General features: G+C 42.2%; 1 protein-coding gene across 5 annotated transcripts in view; it reads right to left on the bottom strand.

The window, feature by feature from the left end:
- The window catches only part of TRIM2 (tripartite motif containing 2), a 51,138-nt gene that overhangs the window by 22,936 nt on the left and 14,801 nt on the right, over positions 1-13,401 (bottom strand). Inside the window, exon 1 of one of the 5 annotated variants that reach the window (XM_079990431.1) lies at positions 9,650-10,098. The exons of 3 other annotated variants lie outside the window; for them this stretch is intronic. The gene's annotated coding sequence lies outside the window, so the exon portion shown is untranslated. Of the gene's footprint in view, positions 1-2,279; positions 2,584-9,649; positions 10,099-13,401 lie in introns of those variants that run through there. One more of the 5 variants, XM_079990429.1, reaches the window with a different exon arrangement.

Here is a 13,401-nt window from a genome sequence, read left to right as displayed (position 1 = left end):
AGCCACACCCCCAAAGTCCCCATTGACTCAGCTTTTGACCTTTCCACAATCAGCTTCACCATACAGCGTAGGTTTTCATGCACATTCAACTGAATTACTTAGGAGCCTCCCTCCAGGGAACCCTGAGAACATAGAGCTACCGATTAGAAGGATGCTTTTAAGCACACGCACCCAAACATGCCCAGAATCCTCTTTCAGACTTGAATGGATTTGACTGGGTGGAGACTTTCAAACTGTTCAAGCCTAGTGACTAGGGTGTTTGTTAATGTCTTGTTCTTATTACACAAAGAGGATATTATATTAGGCCTCCTACTATACTGCTGTTGGGGTCTCTGAATGTTCTGATACCCAAGGTCCCAGTCCAGATAAGATTTATACATACTTAGTCATGTATGTAAAAGAAGAAGGAAGGTAAAAGACAAAAGAGTTACAAGTGTTGCTTTGTTCTCTGGGCAAGGAACTCTAAAAGGTTCCCACATCCCCACTTAAATTTCTATTGGATAGCCCCCTCCTAAGCATGTTTAACAAATAATAATAATTTCAACCTGGTTAATGGGGTTTACTCCCAAGTAAATAGGTGTAAGAATACAGAAAGCGAGTTGTTAATAGCTACACAATGGCTGCATCCTCCAAACAGGGTGTGTGAGAGAAGCCATGAGCTCCTTCCTGCCCTGACACATGTGGCTTCATAGGCAACTTCCAGGTCTAATCAAACCATAGTTGTGCATCTTATCAACACTACAAAAATATGGTTTGAGCAAGCTCTGGTTTGGAGGATCACCTGAATGCAGTGAGTGAGACCATGGATTGCACAAACTAGAACCCATGTCTCCTTGTCCCAAGAAGTCTTTCTACTGTCTATAACAGATTGGTTCGGTTTGCTGAAACTCATCTTAATGAACTTCATATGATAAAGCAGGTAAGTTTTATGTTCAGAACACAATTTATTTTTCCAGATGTTACACAGATTGACCTGAAAAGCACATACTGTATATAATGTAGTATGTTGCAGAGGTGGAATAGATTTGGTTTGAAAGGGCTCTGAAACAAGGAAGGTTTATAAACTGTGCTAAAAAATTTAGTGCAAAGCTATAAAAAGACAAGCTGTTATCTTTAAGTTGGGAAGCAAGTTCTTTTCATCCATTTTTAAGACAGGCAGAAGGGGTGACACGTGCACTCTCTGGATGAACAAACCTACAAAAATTCTCACCACTGACTAAATAAATGCCTCCAGAGAAAACCAAAAACCAAATCCAGAGTTCAAGCTTTAAATACCTAGCAGCCTTTGATGAGAGATCAATGCTTGCATCAAGCAGCATCTCAGAAAAATGACATCATCATCATCATTCCTTCTTGCAGGTTTCTAATTATAAAAGATGTACAAAGCAGTGCCCAATTTCTAATCAAAATTGTCTTTAAGAAACACTGCATATGTGTGTGCACATACTGCACGAACACTAATATTAAGTGTATATCAAGAGAGAAAGGAGGGAAGAAAGAAATCAGTAGTGTGTGCAGCCACACCCATCTGAAACAAAACTCCTAATAAAATAAACCATTTTGAGCTTTAAAAAGAAATATTTTACAGAGTTTTAATAAACATACTTATCTCAGAATTATGGCTTTACACAATGAAAGTATAAAGAAGATTGAGGGCAGCCTGTTCAAGAGGTATAGGATTTTCAAATAAAGGCAGTGCTCCACCCAACCAGAGCTGTAATTAGACTCTGAAAGATCAGACTGAATCGCCTACAACTTATCAATGGTGAGCACAACCCAGAGGGTCTAAGCCATGCATTATGAATGAATAGGTTTCCAGTAGCAACGTTTGCAATGGAACTCGCAAGCTCCAGAACTGCAGGCAAGGGTGGGACTCCTGCTATATAAATGCTGCTTCAAAGACAGGATAAGCTATAGGTAGAATTACTCAAGCACAGCACGGCAAACCCAAACCAGAGAGACAAGGCTATAAAAACAGTCTGTTTCCTCTCAGAATCAATTATATATTCAAATAATTATTATTATTAATCATCATCATCATCATGAAGTAAGACTATCTTGTACATATGCACACGCCCCTCCACATTTTTGCTTTCTCACATTGTTTTTAAAATCATCTTGCTCACATATGGTTTAAATAACTTTTCTAGCCTTAAAGCATGCATCATCATCATCATCATTATGTAAAGCAAGGAGCTGCAATGGGGGATGGGAGCAAAAAGGCATAACGTTACTAGCCACCAGGCACAATACTGAACAAACAAATGCTCGAGACGTACCCATCTTCACGAAAAGGAGCTTAAATCAATGCACTGCCAAGTGAAAAAAGGGAAAAGCCTTTCCAGGATGGAGTTGTGTCCTGCAGTCGTCCAAATGAGCCAACCATAATTACAGTGATGTATCACATCTGAAAGCCTCACGTGTGAAACTCTTAGAGAATTCCTGTTAGCCGTTACTAGAGACGCAGCGTTATTTTCTTGCTTAAGCTAACAATGCTCCACCACTCCATGGAGAATCCTGGAAGTAATAAAAGGAGGCCCAGCCAAGCAGTCATTAATTTCCCTCCCCCCACTCTCCAGGTCACTGACAAAGTGGGAGACCCCCCCCCACACACACCCCGAAAGGATTCCAGCCAATCAATCTTTATTTAGTACATCTTTCTCACTCAACCCGTAGCTGAAAGACTGCAGCAAACCGTGCAAGGGATTGTGGGATAGGGATGCAGCATAGAGCTGCAATGAGATTCGCCGGGTGGATTTTTTTCTTCTTCCTCTTTTCTAGTCAGCAATCAGCTGTTTCAGGGCTCAGATGCTGGATATGGTCTATATGGAATGCTATTACAGGATTAGCAGGCAGGGAAAGCTACATTCTGGTTTGGCAGCAAAAAACACACGTAAGTATTTTTCTCTTAACACTGAAGTATAGATCGAGTACTGATGCTCTGATTCAACACACATTTATTTGGAAGGAAGTGTTATTGGTTTTTAATGGGATGTAATCAATGAAAATGAGAGAGGGAGAAATCTCTAATCAGCCTCTCCCTGCTGCTTATATTTTTATGTCATGACCCCCATGTTTAATGTGATAATCCTTTTGTATCTGCTTAATGTGTAATGTGCAGAATGAGATGAGGTCACCAATCTGCCCCAAAGTGTACTAAGTTTTTAAGTACCAGAACCATCCCCTGAAATCACCTAATATTTCTCAACTCAGAGACAGCAAATAAGACTTGAGTCTATTCAACTTCATCATAAAGTTGTTGTTGTTGCTATTATTATTATTATTATTATTATTATTATTATTATTATTATTTTATGCACAGGTTGCCTCGTCTCAGCACCCCAAATTTAAGCAGGCTAATTTGAACACAAAGTATTTGCCAATTATATATAAAAAAAAATTTAAGTTCCTTTTGGCAAGTACTCAAGCAAATTGAGCAAGGAAAACAGAAACAGTGAGTTGTATCCAAGGCTATATGAAAGTTCAAGAATGCAGTGGGATTTTCATTTCCTCCCCTGCTTTTGTGCATCTCAGATTTGCTTCCCCAGTTTCTAGCCTGTGGGTCTAATGAGGCGTGGCACAGGTCCTAATTTGTCCCATGAGGCAGTTTTCCTGAAACCTGTGGCACTAGGTGGTTAGGAGATGGCTACAAAGTTGGGAGATTAAAATGAGTTCCCGATTGTTCTCTTGCAAGCTGCACACACTGACAGCAAGTTCCAATGGGACCTCCCTAACGCATGGGTAGGCAAACTAAGGTCCAGGGGCTGGATCCAGCCCAATCGCCTTCTAAATCCAGCCCGTGGACAGTCCAGGAATCAGCGTGTTTTTCACATGAGTAGAATGTGTCCTTGGTTCAAGCTTGGTTTCTTGGAGGCCTTTTGAAACCAGTCACTATATTTGCCTTTCAAGTATAAGCATTTTGTTACTAAATAATTAAAATTTGGCCCTTAAATACATAGAATCTATCTCTCTCTCTCTCTCTCTCTCTCTCACACACACACACACACACACACACACACACACAATATTAATCTTGGCTGGGCCACACATTCTTTCATTTATTTAGCAGGCACAATTACAATTATTCACACTATATTAGTGACTGTGTTCTATCTCCAAAGAAAAAAGAAATGAAACCATACACCCCACAACCACCAATACATATACAGTGGTACCTCGGGCTACATACGCTTCAGGTTACAGACTCTGCTAACCCAGAAATAGTACCTCAGGTTAAGAACTTTGCTTCAGGGTGAGAACAGAAATCATGCTCTGGCGGCACGGCAGCAGCAGGAGGCCCCATTAGCTAAAGTGGTGCTTCAGGTTAAGAACAGTTTCAGGTTAAATACGGACCTCCGGAACGAATTAAGTACTTAACCCGAGGTACCACTGTACACTGATTATTTAGGCATGCTTTTATCAAGCTTAGGGATTTGCCTTCCTGCAGGAGGACTCTGCTGGAATACTGAACGTGCTTTGCATCCCACACAACTAGAAGGGATTCCCGAAGCATATGGCTAGTGAGAGCTAATCCCATTTAGGGTTACACCATCAACTTGGGTGATGAGCTGGGTGCACAGATCAGGAAAGAAAGTTGCTATGTAAGGATTGAAGAGACCATTCACAATAACGGTTTCTATTCCTAAAGCTGGGGGAGAGGAAGAGGGATATTCAAAAATCTCCCTCCTGCCCTATTCCTTCCAGCAATATTCAGCAATCTTCCTAGCTCTGTGAATTATTTGTGGACATACCAAACAGTGAAGCATCCCGCGAGGCAGAAAATCATTGCATAAAGTTTGAAACACCAGATTTTGGCATGGTAGCAAGACTCGCGTGGCCTTCTGAAAATGCTTGTTTTATAAAGCATTTTGAGTTGCCTAATGACATATGCTATGACCCAAAATACCCAGGATGCTAGGTAATGCAGTCTCTTGATAGTACTGAGAGTTCAAAGAACAGTTCCTTGAGTAGCATACTACCAAGTAGAAAATAAGGGTTGGGAAAATTGTTCTTTTTCTTTGGCAGTCACTCATAGCTGAGTAAGATTGTCTTCCATAAACATGGTTTTAACAATGAGTCCGTTAGTGACTGTGGAGGCCAATTCTGGATCCACACGTCCTTCCGCAGTGGGGACATTGGTTTCCGGGCGGGAGTTGATCACGGTGTGGATTTGACAAGCCTGCCTTCCTCTTAGCACGTTTCTCCCTTGTGCTCTGAGTTCAAGTGTCTTCAAAGCCCATGACACCTTTGGTAAAGGCTGTTCTCCAACTGGAGCACTCACAGGCAATCTTAATTTGGACCCATGTCAAAGACCAAATAATATTAAGTACATGTTAAATTAGTGCTCTGGAACTTTCAAAAACAGCAAGGCACAATGAACTAGTTAAGGCAACCCAGATTCCAAGGTTACGGCAAAAGGCCAACAGCAGTCATTTAAAATAGGACTCTTCTACTCCACTCCACATGAATGAGAGCCAACCCACCTCCCAGATGAAAACTGATACCATTAGCAAACAAGCAGCCCGAAGCTACACTACATGTCACAGTTCTAAGGTTAGGCACACACTTTCTGTTTTTATTTACTGGGTCTGCAAACTACTTCAGAGGCTAGGTCAGCAAGCAAGGTAATAGCAACAACTGTTTAGTTTCTCAGTAAAGCAAAATCTAACTAGTTCTCTCTATACATATCTGATGTATGATTATAAAATAACCAGAATAGGTAGTTATGCCAATTATAGAGGCTCCAATTCAGAGTCCAAAGTGAGATGAAGAAGAAAAAATAAACCAGGAGGTAATTATATCTGCATCTTAAAAAGCAGAGACATCACCTTGCCAACAAAGGTCCGTATAGTTAAAGCCATGGTTTTCCCAGTACTGATGTATGGAAGTGAGAGCTGGACCATAAAGAAGGCTGATTGCCGAAGAATTGATTCTTTTGAATTATGGTGCTGGAGGAGACTCTTGAGAGTCCCATGGATTGCAAGAAGATCAAACCTCTCCATTCTTAAGGAAATCAGCCCTGAGTGCTCACTGGAAGGACAGATCCTGAAGCTGAGGCTCCAATACTTTGGCCACCTCATGAGAAGAGAAGACTCCCTGGAAAAGACCCTGATGCTGGGAAAGATGGAGGGCACAAGGAGGAGGGGATGACAGAGGACGAGATGGTTGGACAGTGTTCTCGAAGCTACAAACATGAGTCTGATTCGACTGCGGGAGGCAGTCGAAGACAGGAGTGCCTGGCGTGCTCTGGTCCATGGGGTCACAAAGAGTCGGACACGACTAAATGACTAAACAACAACAAATTATATATATTTTATGCTCTGTCATTGTGATACATGATAGTATAACATTGACAAACAATGGCATTCATTCGTGGAACAGGAGACTATTTTAATAGCAGAAAGGACGCACGGGATAATTTGTCTACATCTGGTATATTGCTCACAAACTATCACCACTATGAAGCTGACAGGCAGGATGATGCAGCAGGAAATTCAAAGTGAATTCCATGCTGCAGGTTGGAATTAAAAGGTGACTCCTGAAAAGGCAGATGATTACTTGACATTCAAGTAGCTTCCAACTCTACAACTTGTTTTCCTGTCATGGAAGACCAGGGCAGACTATGAGCCTTTTGTCATCTGATGCCTCCCATGACATTAGAGCGTCAAAGAAAGCATCATGCCTGCTTGTTTATAAACTCACCCAAGTAATAAAACCAGCAGCTGGGACAGGAAGTTCTAGATACATCCTGCATATTTTGCATGTCCTGAGATTAGCCCTCGTCTTAATTTAGCTATGCTTAAAGACACTGCAATAGATACACAAAAATACAGTGCTCACTCACCCAGTGTAACAGTTCCTAACGCAATGCCAAGTACTATTCAGAAGGCTTTGGCACTTTTCTTCGCTTTAGATGGCTTAGCATTAGAGTCTGAGGATTCCAGGCTTAAATTAAGACATTTGCTTTTTATTTGCCTTCACATCCACTGGGTTATTCATCATAACCACCTAGGACTCTGAATCTAACAGGTTTGGTTTACTTATTCCAGAAACCTCTGTGTGCTTGGGACTGACAGTGTGAATGCACTCCAACCTCCTCTGTGTCCAAGTGTGTGCAAATGTCAACGACGGGATACAATTTCTATACTACGTTAAGTTCCTGAAAGACAAAATAGGCTTAATCTCTGTATTTATGCCACCATATTGCTTGATTTTTCATAAAGTTTGTTGTTGCAAAAATGTAAACCTGGCCAATAATTTTGTGAATGCTGTATTGTTCTTGTACCAGTTATTATGCCAGCTCTTCCAATCACATTTGAAAGCATTTCACTAGTAAGTGAAATGGAGATGAATTGGGCTAAAAAGGAGATAATGTGGGGAAATCTCAGTTTTAATAGTGCAACACTAACCTAGTACAGTGGTACCTCAAGTTAAGAACTTAATTCGTTCCAGAGGTCCGTTCTTAACCTGAAACAGTTCTTAACCTGAGGCGTGCTTTCGCTAATGGGGCCTCCTGCAGCTGCTGTGCCACTGGCATGCAATTTCTGTTCTCATCCTGGGGCAAAGTTCTTAACCTGGAGCAACCACTTTCTGGTTAGTGGAGTTTGTAACCCGAAGCGTCTGTAACCTGAGGGACCACTGTACTGAAAAGGACTAGTAAATTTAACGCAACTTGCAGCAATTGGGAATAGTGTGTCTCACTTCTGAGCAAGCATGCAAAGTATAGCATAGTCAGGCCCAGTTCACACACATTAATTGGTGTGCAGACGGCTGCAATGTCACTATTCCCAATCACACAAGGTGGCTGAACAGGATTACAATTTTTGTCTCTACCAAAGCAAAGTAATCTCTACTCCCCACTTGCCTTTCCCAGCCAAGCAACAAGAGGAATATACCAACATGGATGCAGTGCCATAGCTACCCGGGGGATGGGGACTAGTGGGGTTCTTTGCCCCAGTGAATCCTCCAGAGGGGCGTCATTGAGGCTCCCAGCCAGTATGTGTGTATGCAAATGTGTGGGGCGTGTGCCAAACTGGGTGAAATAAAGCCTAGTTTTGCCCCTGATGGACAGCACTGCTTGAAGGCATGCTAATCTCATGGCCATTGCATTTTGCCTTGCCATAAAACCCCCAGTTTTTCTTCAATCTTTGGAGCTGGGAAGGTTGTGGGGATCACCACACAACTGCCAGTGCAGCTTCCACCTACTTCCGCACCTTCAAAGTTGGAGGTGAGAGCTGAAGATTTACTGAAACCTCACCATTAGACTTGATCGTGGTCCATGACCAGCTTGGCACCCCCCCGGCAGGTGGTGCTCACATCCCCGGCGGGCAGTTTTATGCGATCAGTGGTCGGATTTTGGATTTTTGCGATCGGTGGGCGTCGCTGGCACACCCAGCAGGCAGTGCTTGTATCCCCAGCTGGCGGCACTGACACGGTTTTATGTGTGATCGTTGTACGCTCCCTAAAAAAAAGGTCAACAACTTTTGGGGCATCCTCCCTAAAAAAAGCTCAAAAATTGCAATGTGGGGGGGGACACAAAAAAAATTTCACACTGGGTACCACCTGACCTTGCTATACCTCTGGGAGGAGCAGCCATGATACAGCAGCTGACATGCAGCTGAAAACAGTATCTGGACTAGGCCTCACTCCCTATTAAATGTGCATAAACAGACCTTCCTGAAACCATCCAACCCCACCCCATGTTTCATTCTCTTCTAGTAACTTGGGCTTTCGCTGTGTGCACTGAAAGTAAGAAACGAAAAGTGATTTCCAAAGTTGTGTAAACAGGAGAAGCAGACTGTGATAAAATAGAATAGGGCAGACTGTGATAAGCATATCCACCTCCTAGTTTGGTTCCCAAGGATGGGTAATTATTTGGCATGATAAAAGGAAGCATTCCTGTGATAAGTGATTGCATAGCAATGCACCACAGTAGTTTCACACATTCTTTATAGCGAGCAATAATGACACTGGTCATAACAATCGCTTAACCTTTATATCTGGCCGGATAAGACAGCTCCACCCCCCACTGCAATCTCAAACGAGCCTAGTATTCTAAAGGCCTAGTCTTTGTAAGTTGCTTATAATGTTACATTTTGGCTAAACAAAAAAATTGCACAGTTGTTTTTTTTTAAAAAAAACCCTCACAGGTCCCTAGAACATTACAAATTATATTAACTGTTAACTGTGAATATCAGAAACTTGGGGTTTCTCACTCACTGACTTCACCTGATTCAAGTATTGTCAACATTCAATGAATGCCAACAGTTTCCAGTTGCCAATAAGGTTAACGCAAGCAATTAATTTACAGATTTCATTAAGACTATGTAATGTGCTCACAGATTTTTTTTTATAAAAAAACCTCTGATCCAAACACATGAGAACACCAAAACCTTCTTTCCCCCACCTCTCTCTGTATGCCTATAATCCTATTATGTGCTTATCATTTGAGATCCAAACACCTAGCCTAAGTAATAAGGTGTTATTGAATAACTGTACAAAGACAAAAGCAGATCAAACACCTTTAAATAAAGTCACTACTTCCACACTCAGCAGACATGGAATCATTTCCTAACATTTAAAATGCAATAAACTTTTTTAAAATAAAAATAAAAATAAAAAATCTTGCACTTCCAGTTTGCTGACTTACCTTATCTGTTGAACACCTTCTTTCCACCAAAAGAAATAGAAGGGGGGTTACCACGCTTGGGTTTGGTTTAAAAACACGCACAACAGGAAACAACAAATGATGAACAAACTTAGAAAAAATTGTTTAAAAGCAGTTATGTTTTTTTCTCCTGGAAAATTTGACTACATTCCTCTTTTAATAAAGACACTTTTCCACATTTCACAAGCAAGAAGCCTGGCATTGAGCCAGGATTTTTAAAAATAAAAATAAAAAAAATCAGGAAGTATTTGTTTTCTTTCTCATGGCTCTTCCAGCTTACAGAGCATCCCACAATCTCTTCCGACAGCCAGAGAACTCCTGACATACAGAACTGGGCAAAAGTCCTTTTTCCTTTTTGTAACTGTCAAGCTGGTATTCTGTGCTCTCAAGATGCAATGACTGAAATTCTAAAATAGATGTTCTGCAGGCAGCAAGCTATCAAAATGCCAGCTGTTGACCTCACACATGGCCAACACCCTCTCCTCCCAAAACAAACTTGGGGGGAGGGGCACTGTGCTCCTTCCCCCCTCCCTCCCTCCCTCCTCTTTCACACTCCTGCATCAACACAGCAGAACTGCTGTTAAGAACACACTTCTGCTGAGATTTCTAACACTTCAACAGAAGCTTCATAATGAAAATTAATGCAAGGAATTGTAGTAAAACTTAACCAGTAAAAAAAACCCCACCCAGTAAGAACTTCCTTCCAAATACCATTGCTCCACTATTCCATTGTGGGCTATACGGAATGTTGCGACATTATCTCAAAATTCTACAGATTAAAAGGCTGCCACCACTTTCGACGTGCACCAGTGATGCAGTGAAAATGGAAAAGGAGAAAAAGCAAACAAGATGGTTAAAACTTATTTACTCAAGAGTTCTTCTAGGGGTAGAATTTATTGCGTTAAACAGCCAGACCATTCACACACCAGTTATTCGTGAACTATCAGGAACACAAAGGCACATTCTATCCGGTTGTCAGTAGAATTTCACAAGTTTAAGTACATGTCCGTTTCAAACCTGCATTTCTTTAAAAAGAAAACGACATTGTTTCAAAAAGAAGACTGCATGTTTAGCTGACTGCCAGGGAAATATATCTTAGAATTTCAGCAGTGCACCTTGAAAGCAGCATTAGATCTCACCAGTGGCAATGAATATATTCCTACAACCAGACCCAATACAGATCCACAGCCTGTCTCCAGTTTTGTATCAGTATGCAAGTCTCTATGCCTGGCAAACCACGCTTGGGGAGGGGCGGGAGGGAATTGAAAGAACAAATGAAATTCATGCTGAGAGGGATCAAGTGCATGGCCTACACACCACGTTTCAAACTGGTCAAAATGCCAGGATGACAGAAGCTTACTCAGAAAGCTAAATCCCGCACACCCTCCAGCCCGGCTCCAGCTGACCTGATTCATAGTCTGATGTAATCACAGAGGAGAGAGTGAAGCTTGCAAACACCACATCCCCCTAGCTGCAGATCATACAATTCACTGCAATGACACCAGCTGACCCAGGTGGGGCGTTAGGACTGTCACAGGCAGCCCTGTCACAATATTATTCCTTCCAGCTGGCCTGGCACATGCAGACCCAACATAATTGTGCAGAATTTTGACACAGTTCAGTCAGTTTCTATGTGGAGATTTGCATGCAGATGTGCAGAAAGCGACCAAACAAGACACACACACACACACAGAAAGTGAAGCATGCCCACTTTCAAGCCAGACAGGGGCTTTGTGCAGATCTTTGTGCTGCCATCTGCTAGTCCAAACCGCAGATCACGGACTGGCAGAACAAACACAGGTGGCCCGGCTCAAATCAGCAACTGTAGCTCAAAGCCCATCAGATTAGTTTGCATTCCAACCCCTCCCAATTTAACTCTACAGCACCAAATTAGCACATTATCTGTCATCTGAGTGCAGTAGTGAAACTGGAGGCAAACAATGGCTTTGCAATCTCAGTTTATTCCTTGCACACACCCTCAGCGCAGTTCTGAGTGAGGCCAGGATTAGCTTTTCCTAACTTTATATACTCAAACCACAAGTCATAAGAGTTACCCTTGTTATTTGCCATGCTTTCCTATTTTTCATCTGAAGAGCCCAATTCACACATGCACATAAATAGCACCCCATCACACCATTACTCTTACAGCACCATCCACTAGACATTTACTCAAAAGTAAGCCATTTAGTTCTGTGAGTCTTCCACCTAAGAACCTGGGTACAGAATTGCAGCTTCATTGTCTGAACACAGGAAGTGCTTTCATTGAAAAGTACTGTCTTCAAGATATTATGAGGCAATATAGAAGCCCTCCAAGATGATGTCTGATTTATGAGAGTCTTATCACACATCATCAGTTGAGAGTCAACAAAGACTGGGTCTTTGTTTATGTGCCCAGACATAATCAAGTTTTTAAAAATTATAAGTTATACTCTTTTATGCCTTGAACACTATTCTAAATATAGCTCACACAACTGCAGATTATTCTAGTGAAAGAAAATCTCTCTTGCCAATCCTAAATATCACCAAGGAGCAGAGAAAAGGACAGGAGAAGATAAAAAGGAAGGAAGGGTAAGGATAAAGGCATTCCTTGCTGGGCTGCTGCCAACTCATCCTTGACAGGGTAGCGAGAATTTAGAAGTCGGGTTATAAGTCGTTCACATTGATAAGACCATCCAGAGTTCTGTTTGGATACCTGGAAGATGTCAAACTACAGATGTTGGGTTGGATTAGAGGATCACTCTTAGTACATCCTATTCTAAGGAATGAAATGTGTGTATATATAGTGGTTACACGAGCCACTAGCAGTTTCTGATTATGTACAACAAAGTTTGCTGAAAACAGCCATGACTTCAATAAAAGGATATAAAGGAAATGGGCTTGCTTTTCTGACCATGATGCAGCAGCTTCGGTTGCTAATGTGGGAAGGATTTCCCTCCCAACTCGTCATCATCATCATTTTATTAGTATGCCGCCTTTCCATAGTTAAAACCACACATGTCTCCACAGGCCAAAAGGATTGTAATCAAGGTAACAGTGAAAGCAGCATTAAGGGTCAAATACACTTGGCTGACTTACTCCTGACAGACACCGCAGAGAACATCTTTAAAGGGGTACTCTTTTTGACTAAGAAAAGTACTTTCCATCCAGCACACCCTCACACTGACACTGGGAACCCAGAAAAGTAGGCAACACTTGGGTGCCAGTGCTGCAGAGGTGACAACAGAGAATTGCAGGAGATGGAAAAGTTGACATTTTCCTTCAAAGCTTCAGGACAGGGTGCCTAGGTGCCCTTCAGATACTTTGGACCCCAACATGCATCAGCCTCTGCCCCTGTGGCCAAAAGTCAGCAAAGGTGGGAACTGTTGTCCAAAACATCTAGAAGGCATCACACTGCCTACCCCTGCTTTAAGGCCTTCTATCAGATTAGCAGAGAGAGAGAGGTGTGCTTTAGGCAAATTTCCCAGGTGATATGTAGACCCATTTTTGCATTTCCCACATGTACTAAATTGTGCTAGTAAAGGTAAAGGGACCCCTGACCATTAGGTCCAGTCATGGCCGACTCTGGGGTTGCGGCGCTCATCTCCCTTTATTGGCCGAGCGAGCCAGCGTACAGCTTCTGGGTCATGTGGCCAGCATGGCTAAGCCGCTTCTGGTGAACCAGAGCAGTGCACGGAAACGCCGTTTACCTTCCCACCGGAGCGGTACCTATTTATCTACTTGCACTTTGACGTGCT

The sequence above is a fragment of the Podarcis cretensis genome (assembly GCF_951804945.1).
Source record: "Podarcis cretensis genome assembly, chromosome: 9".
Lineage (NCBI taxonomy): Eukaryota > Metazoa > Chordata > Lepidosauria > Squamata > Lacertidae > Podarcis > Podarcis cretensis.
This window is presented reverse-complemented; position numbering and strand designations above follow the sequence as displayed.